Source organism: Phocoena sinus, chromosome 3, assembly GCF_008692025.1.
Source record: "Phocoena sinus isolate mPhoSin1 chromosome 3, mPhoSin1.pri, whole genome shotgun sequence".
Classification (NCBI taxonomy): Eukaryota; Metazoa; Chordata; class Mammalia; order Artiodactyla; family Phocoenidae; genus Phocoena; species Phocoena sinus.
Window position 1 is genome coordinate 44,992,876 of NC_045765.1, and position 15,730 is coordinate 45,008,605.

Below are 15,730 nucleotides of genomic sequence, written 5' to 3' on the forward strand. Positions count from 1 at the left end.
GATTAGTGATGTTGAGCATCTTTTCATGTGTTTGTTGGTAATCTGTATATCTACTTTGGAGAAGTGTCTATTTAGGTCTTCCACCCATTTTTGGATTGGGTTGTTTGTTTTTTTGATATTGAGCTGCATGACCTGCTTGTATATTTTGGAGATTAATCCTTTGTCAGTTGCTTCATTTGCAAATATTTTCTCCCATTCTGAGGGTTGTCTTTTTGTCTTGTTTATGGTTTCCTTTGCTGTGCAACAGCTTAAGATCCCACATGCCTCATGGCCAAAAAACCAAAAAACATAAAACAGAAGCAATATTGTAACGAATTCAATAAAAGACTTTAAAAAAAAAAAAAAAAAAGACTTTAAAATTGGCCATTAAAAAAAACTTTTTAAAAAATGATCAACGTGAGAAAATACATCAAGGGTTCATCTGCAAAGGTGACTTAGAAAGAGAATTTTGTGGGTAGAAAAAAGAGGAAGTTAAGGATTCTACATTTTAATGGCTTGTGCTCTAACTGGACTGCAGAGATTTTGATACATTTCTGTGATAGAGAAATACTGTATTTCTGACTTGGTGAGGAGACTGAAAATTTACAAAATTCTCTAGGAAATCATTGTTACTGTCCAGGAGCTAGTTTTGCAAATCTGGAGCTGTGGGGGATCTCAGGTAATCCTTGAGATGGTTATCTGAGGTCATTTCCAGTCTCCTAATGGACTGCACTTCTTTCTCACCACGAGGAGCTTCATCATCTTGTTGGTAATAGGCAGCACACCCATCATGGCCTATCTCTTTACCAATGCATGCTATTGTCATCACACCCTCCTCTCAGAATCTTTTCACCAGACCGAATAAGAGAGCATCTTTATAGAAAGGCTGATATCAATATTTTAAAACCAGAAAGCTGCTTTGAAAGTCAGCACACACTTTCCATTGTCAAAAGAAAACAAACATACAAACAAACAAAAATTGTCTTTAATTCCTTTCCTTTATTCCTAAAAGAAAATCAAGATACCAAAAATAAAGCAAAACAGAAACAAAGAGTAACTTAGTTTCCATTCATCAGAAATCATAATTCAAACCCAAATATTCTGATGCCAGAATCTACACTCTTGACCACTGTGTTATGCTGCCCCTTTTGCCTCACTCTCCATTGTAGACTGTGTTTTGAACTAGTTCATGATTCGTGATGCCTGCGCAAAGGTGCTCCTTCTGTTTATTTATTTATTTATTTTTAAGTGGTTCTTGTTTATGTGTTTAATCTTTTTTTTTTGCAATAAACCATACTCACTTATTATTAAAATTCTTTAAAGGATTTAGAATCTCTGGTTTTGAAAACTTCTACAGCATTGCAAAGCAAATCTCCACAAACTTAGATACAGGAATTAAAGATTGTTAGTCAACAAAAAAGAACATTATTCTCACATGAAGCTTCGGATAACTAGCCATTAACAAGGCAGACAATTTTAAAATCATTTTTCCCTTGTAACTGAATATTTTATAATATGTAAACAAATGTTTGAATTGTATATAAATCTTGAAGCCAGTTTTTGTTTTTTTATATGACCTCTGCAAGTTACAGGAAATGTTTGAGAAAACAATAAAATGCCATTGTGTATATTTACATTGAAAATTAAATTCAGACTTACATGATGTGTATAAAAAGTTAAATCTTTTCTAAAAAATTGTTCTATAAGAATCATCAGCTCTAGATGATTTATTCCAATGTTGTCAGTCCATAAAATACTATTAATAGCTCCAGTAACAGCTGCATCAACAGCAAAATTCTTCTTAAAATGCTCCTTCTATTTAGCCAAGATTTATTATTAAAAAAAAACTCCTTTAAAAATCACTATTTTAATTGATTTAAAGATTTAATCTTAATTCTTAAGTTTTGGTGTTCAGAGCGGACCTCTCCTAGGTCCTGGAAATGAGATAGCTTGTTGATAAACATGGAAATCAAGTAGGATTTTTAAAAGAGCTCAGAGAATTGGTATCTGAAGAACATTGGGGAAGCCATTGATACTACACATTCAGTGAACTCCCTAAGCTCTGGCCCTCTAAGATTGAAGCATCTAGAAATATAGTCCCTTAGGAGGTGTGTACTGATTGATGATACTCTCTCTTTGTTGCAGGTGGTACCAACAGACACTGGCTCCAGATTTTGTTGAGATGATCAAGAGGAAATCTAATCTAATGCCTCATATTGCTTTGGGATTCCTTATCTAAGGAGATCCTTGGAGAGCTCCCAGGTATAGCTGTCTGAAGAGTGTCACATCATCCACAATTATACCTGCCAGAGGTAGGTCAAGCCAATCTTTGGAGGAGCCACGTGGTCATATAATGGCAAAACATGACCATGAACATATTGTAAGGCTCTTATACTATATATGAAGTTGTATATTACTTGTAGGTAGATTGGGGTAAGCTAAAGGTATATAGTACAAATGCTAAATAAACCACTAAAACAACAACACAGTTATAGCTAATAATCCAAAACAGGTTAAAAAGGAGTCAAAACAAACATTCAGTTGATCCAACAGAAGGCAGAAAAAAGAAAAAGAACAGATAGGACAAATAGAAAATAAAATGGAGATGATAGACTTAATCTAACAATGTAAATTACCACATTACATATAAGTCCAAACACACCAATTAAAGGAAGAGGTTGTCGTATTGGCTAAAACAGCACAGCCCAACTATGTACTGCCTACAAAAAGCATGCTTTAAATATAAAGACACAAATAGGCTGTTTTTTTCCTGTACAAATGTTTGTTTTAAAATTTTTATTTTATATTGGACTATAGTTGATTTACAATGTTGTGTTAATTTCAGGTGTACAGCAAAGTGATTCTTTTATACATATATCTATCCTTTTTCAAATTCTTTTCCCCTTTAGGTTATTACAGAATATTGAGCAGAGTTCCCTGTGCTATACAGTAGGTTCTTGTTGGTTATCTATTTTAAATACAGTTGTGTATATATGTTAATCCCAAACTCCCAATTTATTCCTCCCCACCATCTCTCCCCTTTGGTAACCATAGGTTTCTTTTCTAAGCCTGTGAGTTTCTTTTTGTTTTGTAAATAAGTTCATTTGTATCTTTTTTTAGATTCCACATATAAGTGATATCATATGTTATTTGCCTTTCTCTGTCTGACATACTTCACCTAGTATGATAATCTCCAGGTCCATCCATGTTGCTGAAAATGGCATTATTTCATTCTTTTTAATGACAGAGTAATATTCCATTGTATATATGTACCACATCTTCTTTATCCGTTCATCTATCGATGGACATTAGGTTACTTCCATGTCTTGGCTATTGTAAACAGTGCTGCAATGAACATTGGGGTGCATGTATCCTTTTGAACCATGGTTTTCTCCAGATATATGCCCAGGAGTGGGATTGCTGGATCATATGGTAGCTCTATTTTTAGTTTTTTAAGGAAGCTCCATACTGTTCTCCAGAGTGACTGTATCAATTTACATTCCCACCAACAGTGCAAGAGTGTTCCCTTTTCTCCATACCTTCTCCAGCATTTATTATTTGTAGACTTTTTGATGGTGGCCATTCTGAACGGTGTGAGGTGATATCTCATTGTAGTTTTGAATTGCATTTCTCTAATAATTAGCAACATTGAGCGTTGTTTCATGTGCTTTTTGGCCATCTGTATTTCTTCTTTGGAGAAATGTGTATTTAGGTCTTCTGCCCATTTTTTGATTGGGTTGTTTGTTTTTTTTGATATTGAGCCGAATGAGCACTTTGTAAATTTTGGAGATTAATCCCTTGTTGGTCCCATCATTTGCAAGTATTTTCTCCCATTATGTGGGTTGTCTCTTTGTTTTGTTTATGGTTTCCTTTGCTGTCCAAAAGCTTTTGAGTTTAATTAGGTCCCATTTGTTTATTTTTGTTTTTATTCCAATTACTCTAAGAGATGGATTGAAAAAGATACTCCTCTGATTTATATCAGAGAGTGTTCTGCCTGTGTTTTCCTCTAAGAGTTTTATAGTATCCCGTCTTAAATTTAGATCTTTAATCCATTTGACTCCATTTCTGTGTACAGTGTTAGAGAATGTTCTAATTTCATTCTTTTACAAGTAGCTGTCCAGTTTTCCCAGCACCATTTATTGAAGAGACTGTCATTTTTCCATTGTCTATTCTGCCTCCTTTGTCATAGATTAATTGGCAGTAGGTGCGTGGACTTATTTTGGGGGTTTCTATCCTGTTCCATTGGTCTATATTTCTATTTTTGTGCCAGTACCATACTATTTTAATAACTATAGCTTTGTAGTAGAGTCTGAAGTCAGGGAGCCTGATTCCTCCAGCTCCATTTTTCTTTCTCAAGATTGCTTTGGCTATTTGGGGTCTTTTGTGTCTCCATACAAATTAAAAATTTTTTTGTTCTACTGTGAAAAATGCCATTGGTAATTTGATAGGGATTGCATTGAATCTGTAGACTGCCTTGGGTAGTATAGTCATTTTAACAATATTGATTCTTCCAATTCAGGAACATGGTATATCTTTCCATCTGTTTGTGTCATCTTCAATTTGTTTCATCAGTGTCTTATAGTTTTTGGAGTACAGGTCTTCTGCCTCCTTTGGTATGTCTTTTATCCCTAGGTATTTTCTGCGCTGGGTCTGCATTGCTGCAGTTGGGCTTTCTCTAGTTGCAGGGAGCGGGGGCTACTCTTTGTTGCGGTGTGGGGGGCTTCTCATTGTGGTGGCTTCTTTTGTTGTGGAGTGCGGGCTTCAGTAGTTGTGGCACGTGGGCTCAGTAGCTGTGGCTTGTGGACTCTAGAGCACAGGCTCAGTAGTTGTGGCGCACAGGCTTAGTTGCTCCGCAGCATGTGGGATCTTCCTGGACCAGGGCTCAAACCTGTGTCCCCTGCATTGGCAGGCGGATTCTTAACCACTGCGCCACCACGGAACCCACTGTTACCTTTTTGTGTCACTATTTTGAAGTGGGCATTATGCACAACTATTACCAGTCTTATTTATGTGCCTATTGATGTGGCAATACGTAGTCTTTGTGCATGCTGCTAGACACTACTTTTCCAAGTGAAACTCTGTTGTGTAATTTTTACATTTATAATTTTAATGTGATGATCACATTAAGGATTATATTAAGATGTAAATTTAGAACCTAATAAAATGAAGCATTTAGAAATTTGATGTTCTACACTTAACCTAGAGAGAGAAAAATGCTTATTTCCTTGTGAAAAATCTAAATTCCATCCTAACCTTCTGTGGTACATTAACTCCATGCTCTGAGGCACACTCTGTGGTGTCTAAGACACTCATAAACAGGTCAGGGTGTGTGTGTGTGTCTGTGTCTGTGTGTGTGTCTGTATGCACATGCATGTGTTGTTTGGTGGGGTAGGGTGTGTCATGATTAGTGACGATGAAAACGTTCCAATTCTTTCCCACTAGCTGGGTTATTTTTCCTCCCTTCCCACTCATTCCCCAGCCTTTCCCCACTCTTGTCCTTATTCTTCTGTAGATGCTGTATGACTGCCCCATGAATCTTCCCATCACTGAAGACTGTTGATCCCTTTGCCCTGCAATGACATCATCAAGTCAAGCATTGTAGAATGGGGCTTCCTTCCATAAGATATCTACTCAGCAGGGAGAATTCATAGAGTTTAAAGGTTTTTTTGAGACCAATGAATCCCATAGACTCAGGCAATCCTTAATTTGTTCCTTGGTCTTGCCATACCTGTCTGATGATCCATCTTAGCATAACTCTCAAACAACTGACACCTTCAAGCTCATCCAGTTCTGTGTACACTAGATGGGCCTAGTTTCTCTAGTTTCCATTTTCTGGAAAACAGTGTCATTTCCAAACACTTTCAGAGTGGGGCTATCTTCTGCAGGATGGGTGATCGTGATTCAGGACATGCATCAATTTTTATGTCTCTCAGTTTGAATTCAGCTCCCTTCCACTGGCTGGAGAGTGAGCTGAGTGCTACCTGGAGATGTGAGGAGATTTCTTTCCCAAGCCTGATAAAACTATGTTCTCCTTCAATCATCGGGTTTGCTAAGACCTTAACCCTCCTCTACTTTCCTCCTGTCTCCCACTTACTATAAAACAGCCAGGCATTCTGTGTTTCCTGCTGCTCCAGAGCCTTTTGCATGGAGAGAGGAAAGGAGAGTTAGTGGTCCATTGTACATTTTAAGGAAGATATGAGAAGTGGAGAGCAATTCTTATTCTCCCAGCCTACATCAGGAATGTAAGGGGGTCTGGAGGGCAGGTAGAAGCTATTCTACACCAAAATATTCGGGGTCACGGAGAATTCTTCCTTACCTTTCTAAACTTAGGACTCTCAAACTCCAGTTCCATTTTGGGGACATGAGAAGTTTGTTGCTTACTATTCCTGGAGGTTCAGTGGAAAATTCTGGCCCTTTGATGCCTGTGTAACCCCAACCATTCCAACCATGGCAGTATACAGTTCAAAATAATGATGGAACATGGGGAGGGCTAAGTCCAGCTCCTGGGCATGGTATTTATGGGTTTTATCACTTTTCAAAGCTTCTGAATATATTTTTTTGGTTTTATAAGGGCGTATTATAATAAGTATTAAGCAGGATATCTTCAGAGAGATAAATGGAGCAACTTGAGATGGCAGTAGGTGCCATGCCACCATCACTGGCCCTTCCTAACCCTCATCAGCTTTAAGAAGTCAAAGCCAGCTCTCAATAAGAGATAAAACTGGCCTCTTTTTTTCTCCAAGCTCTAGATCTTCGGATACTCTAAACTTCTCACAAGTGCAGCAGAGACAAAGGACATTATTCTCCTTTTAGAAGAAACAAATATATTTGAGATCATGAGAAACTGAGCACATCCTCTTCAGTAATGAGAAAGCCAGTTAATTTTCTCTAATTGTATGGAAACATTTGAGAGAAGTCTTGCTGGCAACAGGGAGGGAATAGAGGAGGAGTTTATGATTGACCAGAAGAAACACCCACCCCCAGAGACAGATCCTGGGGCAGGTATGAGGATTGTCTGTTAGACCTGGCATCCTTGGTCCAGGCTCCCTGATCAGCTTCAAACACAGTAGCTCATTCTGGAAGCTCACAATTTTCATGAGTTTTATTATTCTGACTGTGACCTGCCTATTGTTTAGAGCATTTAGCAACTTAAGAGTCTACTTGTAGGTATCAAGATGTGTTCCTCAGCCCTTTCATTTCCACAGGGATGTAGGGATCTTTGTAATCACAGGAAAATATATCTTTGAACTCAGCCTGGGCCTTGAGTTCCTCAGGCAGACTTCCTTTCCTTGATTAATTCTGTACATAATCCCATTTTTTCTTTAGGATCTAGCCAGTGACTGACTTGTTCTTCTGAGTTTCAATATCCCCTTTGCCCATAGAGGCAGTTCTGACTTCTAGTGGATCTGAGCTCTGCAAAGAAGTTGACAGTGTCTTGGTTTTGTGCCATGAATCTATGTTCTATCCAGTGGATGAAACCACTGGAGCACATACTTATTCCTGTTTTCCAAGTACTGTTTGGTGGACCCTATGATAGGTAGTAGGATGACTTGTTCCCAGGAGTCTCTGCAATAGGTTGTCCTGAGCAGACTCTCCTCCTTGCGGTCTCCAGTCTGCATTCCCTTTTTGCTCTTCTCCAGCTAAGGGTTTCCTAGGATACTTAGGACCTTTTCTCTATTAAGTTGGTGATAGATTCTTGTCCTGTTTGCTCCCCTCCCCAGCCTGAGCCTATGAGCAAAATTTTAGGGGGATGACCTCATGGCCATCTGGCCCTCTTCACCCACAGGTAAGCATGCAGAAAACTGATTTTTTCTTCTCCTTGATCTGCTTGAATGTTTCCTCCAAGGGGCTTTGCAGTTTCAGCTATTTAGTCAGCCTTTTAAATATAGATGACTGAAGAGGGAAAGTTATCTTCAGAAGTGTGGGGTCAGGTAAGGAGATACGGTACAGAGGCAAAGGGGCCTAGTTGTGAAATAGGGTCCAGGATCTGAGTGTTCTCTAGGGGTACAAAGGAAAAGGGAAGAGATGGTGTGAAAGAAAGTCCATGGATATTGTTGCATTCAGCGTTTAATGGAGCTCTGATGGAAGTAGGCCACCCAGTGTTGATGGTGAAAACAAGGAAACTGAGAAGGTGGTTCAGTCCAGTGGGAAGTTGGAGGCCAGAGTGTGTGACGACTTAGTGAATCCCAAAGGAGGTAGAGTCAAAACATCATTTCCCCCAGCTTCTCCCATAACAGAATATTTGCTTCTGTGGTTGCTCTGTTACACTCCTCAGAGCAGGATCTTGCTCTGACTGCTCTAGAAAGCCACATCAAAAGAGAGCTTGTGCAGGCGCCTGTAAGAGACCAGAGGTAAAAATAGCATCCAGGAGCAGAATGGGGACAAGCTGGCCTAGCAGGCCTGGCAAAGGTCACGTGTCTCCACATTCCTGTTCTTTCATTCCTATATCACTTAACCCAAGGCTTCCTTTCACTTTCCATTCTCTATGTGTCCCCTTTTTGTGCCATCCCCAGACTGCTATGGGGTCCTGGAATTCCAAGAAGCAAGCCGGGAAGAGGGATATGTGGAAAAATAAGAGATTAATCATTTCCAAAGAGAAAACTGGTGCCTTTAAGGGAAGCTCTCAAGTTAGGAAAATAGCCTATTGTTTGAAAGAAGGAGCAAGGGATCTTATAGGAGGCTTTGTAGAATGTTCAACTGAGAAAAGACTATTTCAAAATTTACCCTAAGAGCCCCAGGAATTAAGACTTAAGGTCAAAAGGTCAGTGAGAAAATCATAAGGCTGATATAGGTCCAATGCTGTCATTTACAAAGTGCTTCCATGCACATTGTTCCCAACTGATTATCACAACATTGCTTTGCTCTTGGCAAGCCAGATTCTCTCTCAAAGGATGAGTCTGAATATTAGGGAAGATAACAACTTGTACAAAGTCAGGCCCCAAAATGTTGCCTCCAAAACAACCTATATTGCTTCTACTATCTCACATCACCACCCCACCCCATGGACACGACCCACTGCCCAGCTCCACCAGTTTAAATTCTTGTGGAGGAGAGAGAAGGGATTAGAAGTGTCCCCAATTCTGATTTACTTCCAATGAGCTCTCCTCAGAGGGCTATGTTTTTTGAGGATTGGCTTTAGGAAGTGACATCCCAACAGTTGTGGGCCTGAGACCATTTGCTCCACAATGAAAGGAGCAAAAAGGGTATCAATGGGAGAGGCCTGGGTTGAACAGCAAAACCTTAGCTCTTAAAGTTCCCACTTTCTCTTCCTGCCGCTGAGTTGATGCTGAAGGATAAGACAAGAAAAAAAATGAGAAGTGGGACTCATTTCTTATACTCCTTATTCTAAGCAAGCAGCAGACATTCATTAATGAGTAAAGTGACACTCTATATTGATAAATGTTGAGTCCTGTATTGTTTCCATGTTATTTATTTGTAAAGTAGATATGTTTTCTACTGATTCTCCTTTGTCAAAGAAGAATGACAAAGAATTGTTTGAGAAGAATCTTTCTCAAAGAATGGACTTACTGCCTTTGGTCCTCAATTGGTATTTCAGATAGTAGTCCTCTACTGTAAAGGGGCACAGAAACTCACATTTTCTGGAACATGTTTGCTCCATTCTATAGGATTCTACTCCGTGAGTAGAATCTGTATCAGAGGCTTTCAGAGGCTCAACATTGCTTTCTGGGTCAGCCCAAACACAAGAGAGAGGCTTGGCCAGGTAACACTATAATGGGAAAGCAGCTGCTGAACAAGCATTGAAGGCCTCTTCTCTTCAGGTGCCCTGAACTCTCTTTATGAACCAATCCATGACCCATGAATCACAGTGTTTGGATTTTAACCTGGAACTCTTTTTTTTTTTTTTTGCGGTACGTTGGCCTCTCACTGTTGTGGCCTCTCCCGTTGCAGAGCACAGGCTCGGGACGCGCAGGCTCAGCGGCCATGGCTCATGGGCCCAGCCACTCCCCCACATGTGGGATCTTCCCGGACCGGGGCACGAACCCGCGTCCCCTGCATTGGCAGGCGGACTCTCAACCACTGCGCCACCAGGGAAGCCCCTAACCTGGAACTCTTTACCACATCTAGGTAGAGGGTCTGTGAACTTTGGATAGAAACCCTAGTCTCCACTATACCCCTTGGCCACCCAACCAGTTTTCCTAGTCAAATGATGTGCTAATCTCTCCTGAGAATTCCCATTCCTGTTATCTCTCCATTCCAATAATTGATTTAGAATAGTGGCAGTAGGAAAAGGAAAAATAAGTCAAGTCAGTCTCTTTTGTGGGCTGAGTCTAGAGTTCCCTTACCTGATTAATGTCTCTGTTTTTTTCAAACATTGGTAATTATGCACACCACTGGGTGCAGTAACAAGACAAAAAGGTGACCCCAACTTTGTACAAAAGTAAAAGATGGAACCAAGGTCCCAGGACTCACTAAAATGCAGAAACAACCAGCCAAAGTTCTCCATCATCTAAAATGCACTACTACCTCAGGAAACTGAGCACAGAGACTACCCACTCCAGTCTGGAGTTCCAGACCTGCATCACAGAGCTATGGAACAGTCACAAAGGGTTCTGGAATGTGGAGGAGGGGAAATGAGGAAGATGAACCCAATCCCCATCCCCTACTATCTAACCTAGCAGATCCCATCATGGCCCCTATATCTCTCCTGGTTTTTCCATTTTCTACCAACAACTTTTCAGCATATTTTATATATATATGAACTGATTACTTTTGTTAGGCACACTTTTATGCCTTTCATGTGTATTTACTCATTTAATCCTCATTATAATCCTATTGTTTAAATACTATTACTGTCCCCGTGTTAACTATAAGGAAACTAGGGAACATAGAATTTGTTATTTGCTAAGGTTACACTGATAGCAAATAGCAGAGCCAGCATCCAAGCTGGGAACTCCAGCTCCAGTCACATTCTTTACCACCAAACTGTGTTGTGTAAAATATCATGGCAGTCTGGATCAACAGTCCAAATCAATGCAGTCAGACTTACCTCCATTTAGCACTTTGCACAGGATTTCAAACATACTCTTAATTGATATCCTTTCACCTGTGGCTCAGAACACTGTTCGAAGGTGTGAGACTCTGAGAGGAGGGACTTGCCTAGGGTCACAAATGTTAAAGAGCAGAGACAGATTTGAGCCCATGGCAGATTAGGGTACATTATTTTCTTCTGCATTTCTCAGAAGACAGGAGGAAACTTAGGCCAGGAGAGGTTAAATGAGTAACACTGTCCTGTCTCTAGCTGGTCCAGCTTGGCACTCTACATGTGATTGTTGCTAAACTTGTATAAAGTCCTAGTTAGTCCTTGTCACTGTATTGAATATTTAGGTGAAACTTGACTCTTCAGACTCCTTGGGGGAGTATGAGTTCTTGACAGCACTCATGCAGGTGATAGGAGGTTTTCTTACAGTCCAGGCAGATGCTATAGGAAGATAAGAGAATTAGGGAGATGAATGAGGCAGAGGGTGAGCAGGACAGAGGCTCTCTGGGAATTAGGGGATCTGGTAGGAGTGACTAGTGGACACGTTACCTGTCCTTACAGCTCGCAGTAACTTTTGGGGAAGAGTGAACAGCATCCACTTAGTGCTATAGGCTTAAGGGTTTCCATCAGCACAACTGGGTTCAAATCCTAGCTCTGTAAGTCACTGAATGTGCACCCTGAATAGATCATTCCATCTCTCAGGGTCCTGCTTCCTTTGTTTGTAAAATAGTGTTGATAGTATGACTGCTCACCAAATTTCATTAAGTAAGGTCGTCTATTATTTACCTTATAGGTTGCATAAAAGTTGCCGTCAATACATTTTATTTCTCTTCCCTACATCCTGTCTTTGTTGAACTCGTCCCTTGATACTGATCTAGGGTAAGTATCAGTGAGATATTACTTCTTTGCAAAAGAGAAATGAAATGAAAAATAGTGGGTTTTTTCCTAAGACCACTGCATGACTGAAGAAAAGCTGTACATATGTAATATATACAACTGGATGAGTTTGGAGATAATAGTGATGCTTTCTTTGAATGTCTTCTTAGCGTTGGGTGGTTTTGTTAATCTTGCATGACTGGCAACAAGGCCTAACTTAGATATATTCAACAGAGAGAAAAGAACATTGGATATACAGGCAAAATGACTGTGAAAGAGAATAAAGATGTATTATGTACTGATGAGCAAGGATAAGAATGACAGGAAATTCATCAGTGGAAGTAATGCAAGTCAGAAGACAGCAGAGTAACTTCTTTACAGTACTGAAAAAAGAGAAAAAGAATAACTGGCCATCTAGAATTCTTGGTGCATCAGAAATACATTTTAAAAACAAAGGTGAAATGAAGATGTCTTCAGACCTACAAAAGCTGAAAGAAAATTTATCACCAACAGACATGCACTACAAGAGAGCTTAAAGAAAGCTCTGCAGTAGCAAGGAAAATAGAGGAGATGCAATCTGGATCTATAGGAGAAAAGAAAAGCATATAGATAAATATAAGACTTTTCCCCTTTATTTAAAAATCTCTTCAGAAGATAATTGACCTTTTAAGGCAAAAATAATAACAATGTAGTGAGGGTTTTCTAGCATATGTGTAAGTAATATGTATAACAATGTGTCTGCATAAGAGTGATACAAAGGCAAGGAGAAGATAAACGGAAGTATATTCTTGTGTGCTTCTTAAAGTGTACCTAAAGTGGTACAATAGTTCCTGAATATAGTTTAAAATAAGTTAAAGATGTATGCTATAAATGTCTGGTTAAGAATACAAGAGCAAAACAGAATCATAAAAGAAGTACTTGATTATTCCAAAAAAGACTGAATAAGAGAAAAAAAATAGATTGACCAAAAAGAATGAATAGTAAGTTGATAGATTTAAACACAAACATATCATTAATAGTATTAAATATAAATGATCCAAATGACCCAATTAAAAGCCAGAGATTTTCAAATTGGATAAAAAAACAATGCTCAACTATATGTTGTCTATAAGAAATTCATAAAGACCAGATTGATTAAAAATAACAGAATGAAAAAATATACCATGTGAACACTAATCCAAAGAAGGAGTAACTATATCAGGCAAATCAGATTTCAGAGCATAGAATATAACCAAGGATAAAAATGGTCATTTCATAATGATAAACGGGCCAATTTATTAAGGAAATGAAATAATACTAAATTTTTATGCACTAAATAACAGAGCTTCCAAATGCATGGTGCAAAACTGATAGACCTGCAAGGAGAAATAGACAAATCCACAATTAAAAATATTTTAATAGCAATCTCTCAGTAATTGGTAGAACACGTAAAAAGAAGTTCTTTGAGAATATTGTAGAACTAAAAACACTCAACTATTTTGACCTAGTTGACAGTTATAGGACACTCCACCAAACATTTTTCTTACGTGTGCATGGAACATTTACAAAGACAAATCACATTGTAAGCCATAACATTGAGAGACATAACCTTAGTTTATACTCTGATTAGCATGAACCTACTGAAAAAAGTCAAGAGGCAAAGGAAGAAATCTAAATAGGTACTAAAATGATTATATTAAGTAATGATTGTTAACTTTCTGGATAGTGGTATTGTGGTTGAATTTTTTAAAACCCCTCTATATTTTTTAGAGATATATAGTGAAATATTTATGGTTGGAAAGGTACTGTATCTTCATTTGCTAGTATTTTGCCCTGACAAGAACCGTAACTATAGGGTTGAATAGAAGTGGTGAGAGCAGACATCCATATCTTGTTCCAGATCTTAGGGGAAAAACTTTCATTCTTTCACCATTAAGCATTGTGCTTGCTGTCGTGTTTTCCTAGATGACCTTTAGTAGGCTGAGGAAGATCTCTTCTATTTCTAGTGTGTTGAGCATTTTTATCATGAAAAGGAGATGAATTTTTTAAATGCTTTTCCTACATCAATTGATATGATCATTTTGATTCTTATCATTTATTCTATAAATATCATGTATTACATTGATTTTCATATGTTGAGATAACCTTGCATTCCTGGGTTAAATCCCACTTGATCATAGTGTATAAACCTATTTTATATGTTGCAGGATTCAGTTTGTTACTATTTTCTTGAGGTTTTTGCAATATTCATAAGAGATATTGATATATTTCCTTTCATTGTGGTGTCTTTATCTGGTTTTGGTATCAGGGTACTACTGGCCTTATATTTACAGTGGATTAGGAAATGTTCCCTCCTATTTTACTTTTAGAAGAATTTGAGAAGGATTGGTGTTCATGCTTTCAACATTTGGTAGAATTCACCACTGAAGCATCTGGGCCTAGACTATTCTATGTGGATTTTTAAGAATTAGTAATTCAGTCTTTTACTTGTTATAATTCTATTCAAATTTTCTATTTATTCTTCAGTCAGTTTCCATAGTTTGAGTGTTTCTGAGAATTTTTTCTGTTTCATCTAGGTTATCTAATTTGTTGGCATAGGTTATTCATAGTATTCTCTTAAAGCCATTTTTATTTCTGTTCAGTCAGTGGTAATAGTCCCACCTTCATTCCTAATTTTAGTAATTTGAGTCCTTTTCTTAATCAGCCAAATTAAAAGCTTCTCAGTTTTATTGATCTTTTTAAGAATAAACTTTTGGTTTCATTGACTTTGTTTAATGTTTTTCTGTTCCCTATTTCTTCTGAATTCTTTATTATATCCTATGATTTTCTTGTTTTGCATTTAATCTGTTCTTTTTCCTCTACTTTTTAAGGTAGAAGGTTACATTGTGATTTAACATCTATCTTTTTTAAAATATTAAAAAAAATTTTTTATACAGCAGGTTGTTATTAGTCATCCATTTCATACACATAAGTGTACACGTCAATCCTAATCTCCCAATTCATCACACCACCACCACCCCCACCGCCGCTTTCCCCCCGTGGTGTCCATATGTTTGTTCTCTACTTCTTTGTCTCAGTTTCTGCCCTGCAAACCAGTTCATCTATACCATTTTTCTAGGTTCCACATATATGCGTTAGTATACGACATTTGTTTTTCTTTTTTTTTTTTTTTTTTTTTTTTTTTTGCGGTACGCGGGCCTCTCACTGTTGTGGCCTCTCCCGTTGCGGAGCACAAGCTCCAGACGCGCAGGCTCAGTGGCCATGGCTCCTGGGCCTAGCCGCTCCGCAGCATGTGGGATCTTCCCGGACCGGGGAACGAACCCGTGTCCCCTACATCGGGAGGCAGACTCTCAACCACTGTGCCACCAGGGAAGCCCTCTTTTTATTTTTTTAACATCTTTATTGGAGTATAATTGCTTTACAATGGTGTGTTAGTTTCTGCTTTATAACAAAGTTAATCAGTTATACATATGTCCCCATATCTCTTCCCTCTTGTGTGTCCCTCCCTCCCACCCTCCCTATCCCACCCCTCGAGGTGGTCACAAAGCACCAAGCTGCTCTCCCTGTGCTATGCGGCTGCTTCCCACTAGCTATCTATGTTACCTTTGGTAGTGTATATATGTCCACGCCACTCTTTCACTTTGTCACAGCTTACCCTTCCCCCTCCCCCTATCCTCAAGTCCATTCTCTAGTAGGTCTATGTCTTTATTCCCGTCTTGCCCCTAGGTTCTTCATGACCTTTTTTTTTTCTTTTTTCTTAGATTCCATGTATATGTGTTAGCATACGGTATTTGTTTTTCTCTTTCTGACTTACTTCACTCTGTATGACAGACTCTAGGTCGATCCACCTCACTACAAATAACTCAGTTTCGTTTCTCTTTATGGCTGAGTATTATT

General features: G+C 38.7%; 1 protein-coding gene across 1 annotated transcript in view; it reads left to right on the forward strand.

The window, feature by feature from the left end:
* The window catches only part of LOC116750808 (zinc finger protein 300), an 80,186-nt gene that overhangs the window by 57,715 nt on the left and 6,741 nt on the right, over positions 1–15,730 (forward strand). Inside the window, exon 4 of the transcript XR_004349103.1 lies at positions 2,125–2,291. The gene's annotated coding sequence lies outside the window, so the exon portion shown is untranslated. The remainder of the gene's footprint in view (positions 1–2,124; positions 2,292–15,730) is intronic.